The 11,278-nt window shown below is 44.4% G+C and overlaps 2 pseudogenes; both read right to left on the bottom strand.

Annotated features, from left to right (window-relative positions):
* Window positions 1-248: 248 nt before the first annotated feature.
* Window positions 249-368, bottom strand: LOC136643211 (5S ribosomal RNA; annotated as a pseudogene).
* A 7,041-nt stretch (window positions 369-7,409) lies between these two features.
* LOC136638838 (E3 ubiquitin-protein ligase TRIM50 pseudogene) lies at window positions 7,410-8,028 on the bottom strand (annotated as a pseudogene).
* Between the last annotated feature and the right edge of the window lie 3,250 nt (window positions 8,029-11,278).

Genomic DNA, 11,278 nt, shown 5'->3' with positions numbered 1-11,278 from the left:
CTTCAAATATGTATCTGTCTCCCATGTCCCTGTGTGTGCAATCACCCTTCTTTCTCCCCACAGACCCCCAAAACCCATGAGCGGAGAGCTGACCAAGCACACCTCTGTCATTCCTCAGCAGCAGCTCAGTAGCTAACCCTAGACCAGTTGGGGAAGAAAGTTCAGGTGGCAACAAGGCACTTTCCTTTCTTCCTCCTGCCCCAAATGGCTAAGGTTGGCAACCTTCAGTCTCGAAAGACTATGGTATAAGACTACAGCACCTGGTATTCCCAGGCGGTCTCCCATCCAAGTACTAACCAGGCCTGACCCTGCTTAGCTTCCGAGATCAGACAAGATCAGGCATGTGCAGGGTAACAGTTGCTGCTAGCTAAGAGAGAGGGGGAAGGAGCAGAAAGAGGCAAGAAAGGTGGAGGGGAGATCATGAGATTCACCCACCCCCACCCTGTGCTTTCTTCTCTCTTCCCCTTGTTCCTGCAGCATATTCTTGCTGCCATTCTCCAGCTGGAATAAAAAGGACTTGCATTCAGCCTCTCTTCTCATAGGGAAAATATTTCAGTGGGGGGCAAGAGGAAGAATCTTAACAAATTTTAAAAGCCCATACTTGGATGTATTCATAAATCAGACTGCAATAAAGCAGTATATTTTAGGAGCATTTGTTATGGTTACTTTTTAGACTTGGTAAATGATGGATCTGTTCTGGCAATATATAGTGTGCCCTGACCCCAGCTTATTTCACTACAGCTCAGCATCTCACATGGTTACACCCTGAGATGTTCTAATGTTGGCAGTTGTAGCGAGTAAGTCAATAGCTAGAACTACAGAAAAGTTATCAACACAGATAAATCATTCCTCATCACCCCTTAGTAAAGGGATTTGTGTAGCACTGAAACAACATTTCGCAAAGCTCCAAGATCAGCTGAATTTTCAAACTTCAAAACTCAGATTTTGAACCATTGAAATATGGCAGCTCTCAATCCTGTCCAGCTGTCCAGCACTGGTGCAGCTGCAATGCAGCCCTAAGCGCTGGATAGTTGGATAGGATTGGGCCCAGAATATTGACAAACAAGAGTGGGTCCAGAGGAGGACAGCTAGGATGATGGGGGGCTGGAGACCATGTCCTGTGAGGTCAGGTTGAATGAGCTGTGCTTGTTTAGTTTGGAGGATAGATGGTTAAAAGATAACATGACAGCTGTCTATAAATATCTGAGGGGCTGTTATGTGGAAGATGGAGATTTGTTCTTGGTTGCTACAGAAGGTAGGACTAGGACAAGTTACAAAAGGAACTAAGTTACAAAAAGGAAGATTTCAATTAAACATTATGAAGAACTTCCTGATAGTACAAACTCTTCAGCTTTGGAAGAGTCTGTCTTGGAAGGTGGTAGACTCTCTCTTGTCAAAGATCTTTAAGAAGAGGATGAATAATCTATCAGGGATTTGTAGTTATGGACAGCCTGCTTTGGCAGTGGGTTGGATTCAGTGATCTTGTAGGTCTCATCCATCTCTATTATCTTATAAATCCACAATCAATGTTTTTAAAGCAAATGTCAATTTAAAAGTTGACTTTTAGCCATTAATACAGAGCCATAATTTGAGCATTAAAAATAAAAAGTTCTATCTGGAAGCTTAGGAAATGCACAGAAAAGCTGCTGTTATAGCCATTGATTGGTTTACTGAATGTAATAAAATGATACAATCACTAATGCTAGATCATCATGGGATGGGATGCTGTTCAGTAAGAAATAAGCTGGGCTTGAGGGCACAATGTACATTGCAGGAACAGCTGCATAAATTGCCAAGACCAAAGCTGACTGAGATGCACACTGGGGAATCACACACCGCGACAGTGATACTCAGTCAATATTTGTTCATAGGGTAAGCAAATGGCTGTGTATACATCTGTGCTCATTAAATTATATCTGAACTATTCAAGTTTGCAGGCTGTTATACCCATTCGGAGGTAATTGTGTCTTTGTTTTTGATGTTTTGTCCTGTTTTCCCCCTCTTGGACATGAATACAGTATATTTGTACTCAAGAGAAATTGACCTCCTTATTCTAAGGAACCCATATAGCGCTGAGAAACATGTGGTGCCAAGTACAGCATCCAGCTGAGATAAGAAACAGCCACAATGTTTGCTTTTTTGTCCTTGCCACTCCAGTGGACAGAGAATACCTCTTTCAGTGAGGCTGATTTTGATGGGAAAGTGGCCTGCTTGCTCCCTTATGGTCATCTGCTAATGTCGGTTCTTTGGAAACTCTCTATCAGACAGAAAGCAGAAAGATTGCACCAACATTACTTTCAGCAAATATCTTCTTAAGCTCAGGGCTACAATGAGAGCTCTGCCTGACCCAAACTGACACAGTCTGCATATAGAAAGCCCAGGTTTGGTGTTCGTAATAAGTTATGTAGTGTTCTCAAACTGTGGGTTGGTGGGTCACACAAGCCAGTTTCAGTTGGGTCATGCAGCACCTAGCGCAGCCACCATTCAAAATATGGAAAGATTGAATGCTGGAAAGAGGGCTGTGAGGTTATTTTGCTTGTGTCAAGTTTGTAAATGGGCGTTTTTTCTTTCTGATTCACTTTGCTGTTGGAAAATGTCTAAGAAATAACTCAACTTATTGCTGCATTCTCAGGAAAGCAGCAAGCCCTGACTTTACAGCGATGGCACTTCCTCCTTGATGATGTCACTTCCAGCCATGTCATCACTTCCAGGTTAAGGACATCACTTCCGGTGGGTCCCAGACAGATTGTCATTCTAAAAAGTGGCCCCCGGGGCAAAAAAGTTTGAGAATCACTGATGTAGAAAATGTAGATGTCATGCAAATCAAGCGTGTGCACATTTCTAATTCTCTGGTTTGTTTGGAATTTTTGAGTGCTGGAATATTTTTACAAAGGGGAGAGTGCACAAAAGAGTTGTGGATTGTGAAGATAGCAGAGGGCAAGAGTCTAGTGGCATCATACATGCATTTTCTTTGCACAAATTTAAGGAAAATATATAAATATATACATGCTTGGCAGAGAGAACTGTTAAAATTGTGCGAGTGATTCTACCTGCCATTCTACTCACTGAGCATCTGAGTGAGTGTGAATGAATTGGAGAATGAATTGGAGATTGGAGAATGAATCTGCTGTTTCTTCAGTTGTCTCAGTTCTTGCATGTCTGTTGTGTGATTTTAGTTTTTAAGTCGTTTCTGACCAATGTTGCATAGACACAACAGGGACCAAATGTGTACAGCTGTGGGCCAGGCAAAAATGGGTTAAAGAGACAGTATGTATTTTTTGTATTTGACTATACATAATGTTTGCCTTACATTCTGACTTCAGAACCTAACCCTAGCATAACATGCAACTTGACTGTATCCATTTATTCCTTCCATTTCAATCTCCCCTCCTTATAAAACCAAAAATTTCAAGAGCCAGCGTCGCTTTCCTTACTTATTTCCTCAACTTCTTCAGCTAGCTTTTCTTTGTTCTTCATTTGGCCACTTTTTCTCAGTGCAGTTTAATGAGCCTGGGTTTCAACTCCAGAATGACAGCATCCTGTTCTGAAGTGCAAATATCTTGAACGAGATGAAGCCAAGAAGGTGAGGGTTTCACACACCCTCACATATTTTGAAATGATAGCAGAGGAGGCACTGTCAGACTGCATGATTACAGAGAAATTCAGCAGTTATTGATCAGGCAGTTTAGTGATGAGGTACAATCCTTAGAAGTGCGGGAAACAAAGAAGCCAGAGATGTTTTCCCTGTCATCATCTCCCACACAGGAAATAACAGGCTATGTCACATCAACTAGCACTCTTTGCAACAGCACATGGCTGCTGAAATCAGCAATAGCAAGCGTTGACTTTGTGTGCAAAGACAGTGTCTTTGTCAAAGATGGTTTACAAGCAGTATGGCAGAGGATGGTTGTTCTAGATGATGTTTGGGTTTTCTTTGGAAAGCTGTTTGGTTTCTCCTCAGAGCAATTTGCAGAGCAGATACAACCAAAGATGTCTACATGATTGTGAACTTGATGAACCACAATCAAGTTCTTACGTCTACAGGAAAGACGCTTAAAATCATTTAGCTATTTTGAATGATGGATCTATTATAGAGAGGAAAGAAACATGTAAAGAATGTTCTAGCTGTGTCCATGAGAGTTGTAAGAGTAACAGCCCAATCCTGAGCTCCCAGGGTGCACGGCTTCAGGGGCATTGAAAACGGCTGCCGCCGCATCCTATACACTTTGGGCAGCCGCAGGCGGCACCTTAGGAGAAGGGGACTTTTGTCCCCTTCCCCAGGGTAAGGGAAGTAGCCCCACAATGGGGCTACTCGATTCACCGCCAACCACAAGGTCAGCAGTGAAGTAAGAGCATTCATGTCAGGTGCCGAGTCCCACATGAACACGCAGGATCTGGTGGAGCTCCGCTCCCTGCCTCCCCCCGGCCCACCTCCTGCCTGCCCTCTCCCTACTTCCCACCTCCCCGACATGCCTGCTTCCTACCCTCTCCCTGCCCTCCCCAGAACACCTCCTCCCTGCTTCCCCCCTAACCCTGCTTTCCACTCTGTGGCTCAGATGTCTGTGCGACCACCAAGTGGCAGAGGCCAGGTGCCTGCCCAGCGCTAGCCCAGTGCCGGCTAGTATGGGCACTCGCCTGGCATTAGGTCTCGCAAATGTGCCATGCACACCGGCGGTAAGCCAGTGCATTAAGCCCAGGATTGGGTTCTAAGGCTGCAATGCTATACACACTTTGTTAGAAGTAAGCCCCCATTGAATTTAAAGGGGCTTACTTCTGAGTAGCTATGCACAGGCTGGCTCAGGAAGACATTGACATTCTGCTTTAATCATCAAGAGTAGCATGTCATCCATAACAAAACTTTGTAGCACCACAATACCCTGGCAAGATACTTTTTGAGAACCAGCAGTTTGAATGTAGGCACGAACGCTCTTGGCACTTAAAATATTTTTAAATATGAGAGACTATGGCTGCAGTCCTGCATGTTCTTCCCTGAGATAAGCCCCATTGAACACAATGAACACTTCGGAGCAGATATGCCCAGGATTGTGCTGCAAATCAGGTATTTTTGGGAGCCATGAAAATACAGTTGACTTATTTTAGGATACTTCTTAGTGTCAAACAACACTACCTATTTGAAACTGCTGTCATGGTTTCACATCTGAGATACATTATGCTGATTTGGAAGATCCATGCCCAAAAGTGATGTGGGAAATGAGCATGTGTCCTCCCCCCACCCCATATATTTTCATGAATGGGGAGGAGGTTCTCTTACTTAATTCGTTTCTGCCCAGCCCACAAGTGTACACATTTGATCCCTGTCGCATATATGCAACATTGGACAGAAATGGCACACAGTTTAAATACTACAGATTTGCTTCACATATAAGCTAATGGGTTCTGAGCTGTCTGTGACAGATCAGGAGAGAGATCTTGGGGTGGTGGTGGACAGGTCAATGAAAGTGTTGACCCAATGTGCGGCGGCAATAAAGAAGGCCAATTCTATGCTTGGGATCATTAGGAAAGGTATTGAGAACAAAACAGCTAATATTATAATGCTGTTGTACAAATCGATGGTAAGGCCACACCTGGAGTATTGTGTCCAGTTCTGGTCGCCACATCTCAAAAAGGACATAGTGGAAATGGAAAAGATGCAAAAGAGAGCGACTAAGATGATTACGGGGCTGGGGCACCTTCCTTATGAGGAAAGGCTACGGCGTTTGGGCCTCTTCAGCCTAGAAAAGAGACACTTGAGGGTGGACATGATTGAGACATACAAAACTATGCATGGGAAGGACAAAGTGGATAGAGAGATGCTCTTTACACTCTCACGTAACACCAGAACCAGGGGACATTCACTCAAACTGCGTGTTGGGAGAGTTAGGACAGACAAAAGAAAATATTTCTTTACTCAGCGTGTGGTCGGTCTGTGGAACTCCTTGCCACAGGATGTGGTGATGGCATCTGGCCTGGACACCTTTAAAAGGGAATTGGACAAGTTTCTGGAGGAAAAATCCATTACGGGTTACAAGCCATGATGCGTATGTACAACCATCTGATTTTAGAAATGGGCTATGTCAGAATACCAGATGCAAGGGAGGGCACCAGGAGGCAGGTCTCATGTTATCTGGTGTACTCCCTGGGGCACTTGGTGGGCCGCTGTGAGATATAGGAAGTTGGACTAGATGGGCGTATGGCCTGATCCAGTGGGGCTGTTCTTATGTTCTTATGCTCTAGACAAGTGTTTTATCTCAGTCATCTTTTACTCATTCATGACACCTGAATCAATGAAATCAATGAAAATACATTAAAATGTAACTTTGGATTCTGAAACTTAATTTCTCCATCTGCAACAGCATGATGTGGACAGGTCAATATCTTTGTCACTGAAAAAGATAATTATGTCTTTTTCCATTGGGAAATAAAGGGAACTTATAATGTATGTTACTATATGTTACCTTGTGCCCTGAGGGAAGGCAAGAAAAGAGAAGTCTACTGTCACCAACTTTGAGAAAATATCAGGGGTCTAGAATGTCTTAAATCTTTTGTAACATGTTTGTTTAAAGTTTGTAAACTGCCTCAAGTACCTTGACCAATGTGACAAATAAATAAATAGTAAAAAATATTGCACTGGAACAATGTATCAGTAGTGATTCCATTTTCTGCTAAATGATCAAGATTCCAGCTGTCTAGCCAAGTTTTTCTTTTCCTTTGTAAAAATTCCTCTCTTGCCTTAAAGACCCTGAAGAAGTTTTCTCTGGACATAGAAGTGTACGCAGCTGTTTTGCTGATAGTAATTATAGTAGTATTATTATTGTTATTGTTATTATCTTTTCTGTAACAGTTGAAAATGAGGCATTGTATATAAGGGAGTGTTTTGTTGGTTTGGGCTGGCTGTGGCAATAATAATAATAATAATAATAATAATACAGGTATTTATATACCGCATTTTTCTTGGTCATCAGATTTCTCCTCAGACTTTATTCAAGGCTGTTTACATAGGCAGGCTATTTAAATCCCCGTAGGGATTTTTACAATTGAAAGAAGGTTCTATCTTTCAAGAACCACAACATCCAGATGTTTCTTTCTGATCTGGTTTCACATTCTGGCCTCCATCCTCCCAAGCTCAGAGCAGATGGAATAACTCGGCTCAGCTTGTCAGCTGCTTCAAGGTCTCGCTGTTCACGGTGCTGGTGGCCTCAAACTGGCGACCTGTGGATGTTATCTTCAGGCAAACGGAGGCTCTACCCTCTAGACCAGACCTCCTGCCCGGAGGAGGGGACAGAAGGAGGGGACAGCAGGTGGATGGGACGGAGACTGAAGGGGGCCCTCTGGAGGCTGAGAGGCTTGGCCAAGGCAAGCCCCTCAAGAGCCCCAGTGGCATTGACCTCACCTAGGACCCAGAGGCCTGGCTACTGATCAAGCAGGGCAGTGGCAGCACCCCCACAGCCCCCCTCTAGGTCCCAGGCCACTACTGGAGACCTCTGCCTGGAAGTGCTCCCTATGCCTGGAAGTGCTTGGCGCACTTCAGCTGATGTGACCTGCTGCATGAGACTCATAGAAGGTTGTCCTTGAGGCCCCACCTGTCCACCCCGGTGCAAACCCTCCCTCACCTGGAGACCTGCTTTCATCTGGCTGTAGACCGCAGAGACAGACGTGACCTTGTGCTGCTGGTGGGTGCCGGTGGTGCCGCAGAGTCCACAGATCACCTCCTGGTCTTGCTGGCAGAAGAGGCTGAGTGGGTTGTGGTGGTTGGAGCAGAAGACCTCGCTTGGGTTGGAGCTGCCAGTGGCATGCAGAGCCTCAACCACATGGGGCCAAGCTGACGTTTGGTGGAGAGCTGCTGCAGTCCACGGCTTTCCGGCACACAGAGCAGAGGAACTGCCCCTCCAGGTCTCTGGAGAGGGACACCACACAGTCCTTGCAGTAGGAGTGCCCGCACTGGAGCATCAGGGGCTCCTTGAACACCTCCAGGCAGATCGGGCAGAGGAGCTGGTCCTCCAGCTGGTCGATGCTCATCTTTCGGGCCATTTGCCTCCCCCCCCCGGCTGCCTTCCTCCAACACTCAGAGGTGGGCAACAGCAGCAGCAATGGGTGGAGCAAGGCAAGGAGAACAAGGAAGTGAACAAGAGCATAGTGCCCGTACTACAAACCTAGATATGTGTTGTTTGTAAGCTGTGAATAGCTTAGTAATGCACAGAAAGTGAGAACTATTTCATAAAGACAGAAGAATCACTGCATGGGATGGATAGTGTTCTTTTGGGACATTTTGTAGGAAGTGACTCCAGCGCAGGGGTTGTAATGCAGAAGCTCCTGTTGTAATGATTGGACAGGCACCCTGTGGTTGACACTTACACAAGTGAATCTAACTGATATTTATGAAAACAGTATGGGACATGGCAGGTGCTTGCTAACAGGGCACATTCATCACGACACATTGCTCAATTGTGATCATGCAAAGGGAAAGACCAGGGGGAAAATCAATTAGTTCATAGGAATGAACTCTTGATCTGGACAGTAACCTTTAATCCAGTCCAGTCTTCCTTATTTACAGCTGAAGAGAATGAAGGCAGGAGAAAAGCATCCTGGCAAGATAATATAAAGCCAATCTCATTCCCTCTCGGCTGCTGTGTTCTCACTAATGTATTTGCTGGCAGAGCCTGTGGTCCCCAGAGCATGAGCAATACAGTTCAAGCAACTCTTTACAGCCAAAAGGAAGTGTGTCAGTTTAGGGACAGGACCAGGATGTTCTCTGGGAAGCTAAAGGAACCTCCAGTTTAGCAGAGACAGGCGTGGAGGAATTGTGGTCACAATTGGGGTGATGTGCAAGAATGGTTTAGCTTGGGGCAGCAAAGTCTGCTGGGGATCTTGTGACATTTTGCAATGAAGTGAATAGTTCTGGTAATGCTTATATTAATTTTTCATTGGAATTGGGTCTGCCTCTGGGAGGGATGCTGGGAAATACCTAGGAATACTTCCATGAGGTGGTCAGGTTGCCAATGGAAAGTGGAAGTTTATTCTGTGTGTGCATGCCTGAGGTTGTTCGAACCCTGTGTATTTCATGTGAAGGTCATTTGGGAATTCCTTTCCATTGGTCTCATTTATTCCAGATATTTTCAAGGAAGGAATTTGCCATGAGTGGCCTATTTTGGTTGTACAACAGTGACTCAGCATAGGCTTTTGTCTTCATTGACTTGCCCACTAGAACTAGGTGGGATGAATGAGAAGTGAGTAATTGTCTCTTTATGTATATTGGACTGATTTGGGGGCATTGGTCAATAATGAATGGCATTGTTTCAGACAATAGGAGAGATCAGCAATGTGTAGTGTGGGGGTGGAAGGTGAGGCAGAACTGCCCCACCAGAGTTTTTTTTTTTTTTTAAGTGCCGCCTCTGCTGTGGCTATGATCATGCAAACACAATCCATTTTTGACCTTGTAAAGGCCTTAGAGGGCCTCCTGAGGCTTGGGGAGGCTGTGCACAGCTCCAGTCATGTTCGGAGGACAGCAGGTGGGAAAGATACTTGCATTTGATTATATGCTGATTTCGGTTTCTGCAGGGGGTCTAGAAACTGATCCCCTGCAGATTCCGAGGCTCTACCAGTATAAGAATATTTTGGTCAATATTGCTAACCTTGGCTCACAAGTAAGCTGTTATGTGAGGTCCAAGATAGAAACTGGCGGTCTGTATTTGCCATTGCTGAGCACATGGTACATATTTACACAGCACCTGTACAACATATTTACAATAGTCCTTGCACAACACAACTATATGAAGGCCTAGGAACCGCATTTAGATACTGGGTGAAACAGCTCTTGGGGGTGGATTAATGTGAATGTGTACATACTGATTGGTCACCTGAACCTGAGCCAGGTAGACTCCATTCCTCCAAACAGGTAACTCTATAACACCATCAAACCTAGGTTACTTCAGTTCAATTGCAGGGATGCTTGTGTGTGTTTCTGCCAAGCCTGCCACATAATCTAGTTTTGGTTCACCTACTATCCAGTAACTGCAGGGGCCAGGATTCCTGGATCAATGTACGTATATAGCTACCAATAGGGACTGTATTTCTGAAGACAAATTTAGAGAATTAGTTTTGTTTGGTTTGCTGTTTACTCTGAGCTAGCATGTAAACTTTACATGTGCATGTGTGCTTTGCTTTCACATGGCTTCCCAGTTCCTTCTGCTGGGCATTACTAATAAATGTATCCAATTTGGTCGAGCCTTTCCTTTGTGTTCATTCAGCTGAGTTCAGGCATTTTCCATCAGCCTGCTTGTGTACTTTTTTCCATCAGCCTGCTTGTGTACCCTCCCCCCTGCATTTTGTTTAATTCTTTTTCTTTTGGATGTTTAATAAGCCTGTTACATTTTGACTCTTTGCCCGCCTAGTTTATGTTCATGGTAATTCAGTGGGTTGTCTTAGCTGATCACTCAGGGTGCTACTGCCATTTGGTTTTTAATAAGAATACTTGGGGTTCTGTGTTCTCTTGGGAGGATTTTTTTTTCCCTGACACGCCCCCCCGCTTGGTCTCTTTAGCCTGGGATAGTGGGGGCAGGACTGCCAATCCCATCCCCCCTGTTCAGCTACTGACCCTGTAAAAAGGGAAAGCAGAGAGAAAGAAAGAGTACGTGAACACTAGCCACTAGGCTCTATTCCCTTGGTCGGCCTGCCTTCTCCTGGTACCTTCCCTGACAGTGGTCTCATTTAACGATAACTTGTTTCCAAATAAAACTTCTTAAAATATGAACTTTAGATACAAATCGAGAAGATAACTATTTTTTCAGTGTGTTCATGGAATGGGAAAAGATAATGTTTCTTATAGCATGAGTGGTACGAAGCTCCATATAATGGAGCGTATGGGTGTAAGCGTACTGTGGGTGTATGTGAGTTTCGGGCTGTCATCTCTTTCAGAAGAAAAGGTAACTCTTGCCCATTTGAAGTGCATTTTGGGTGTTAGTATAAAATCAATTGATTGCATCTTAGTTAACCAAAAAGAAAGATACATCTGGATGGTGTTTGCAAATGTGGGGGGAAGGGGGGTGATGGCAATGAAGTAGGATACTTAAAACATGTGTATGAAGGCTCTTAAGACAGAGATGGTCAAATTGGTGCAATATCTATTCTCCAAGTATTGACTTTGAGCTGTTCTTTTTAGAACATTTGCATAATCTTTATTTTAATAAAGGTTGATGGTGTTATTTGACTGGTTGAGAGTGAGTGTAATAAAAATTTTATGAGGCCTAAATGGGTTGGTCATGAGTGCTGTTTTGAAGGATGT

This window comes from Tiliqua scincoides, chromosome 2 (assembly GCF_035046505.1).
Source record: "Tiliqua scincoides isolate rTilSci1 chromosome 2, rTilSci1.hap2, whole genome shotgun sequence".
Classification (NCBI taxonomy): Eukaryota; Metazoa; Chordata; class Lepidosauria; order Squamata; family Scincidae; genus Tiliqua; species Tiliqua scincoides.
This window is presented reverse-complemented; position numbering and strand designations above follow the sequence as displayed.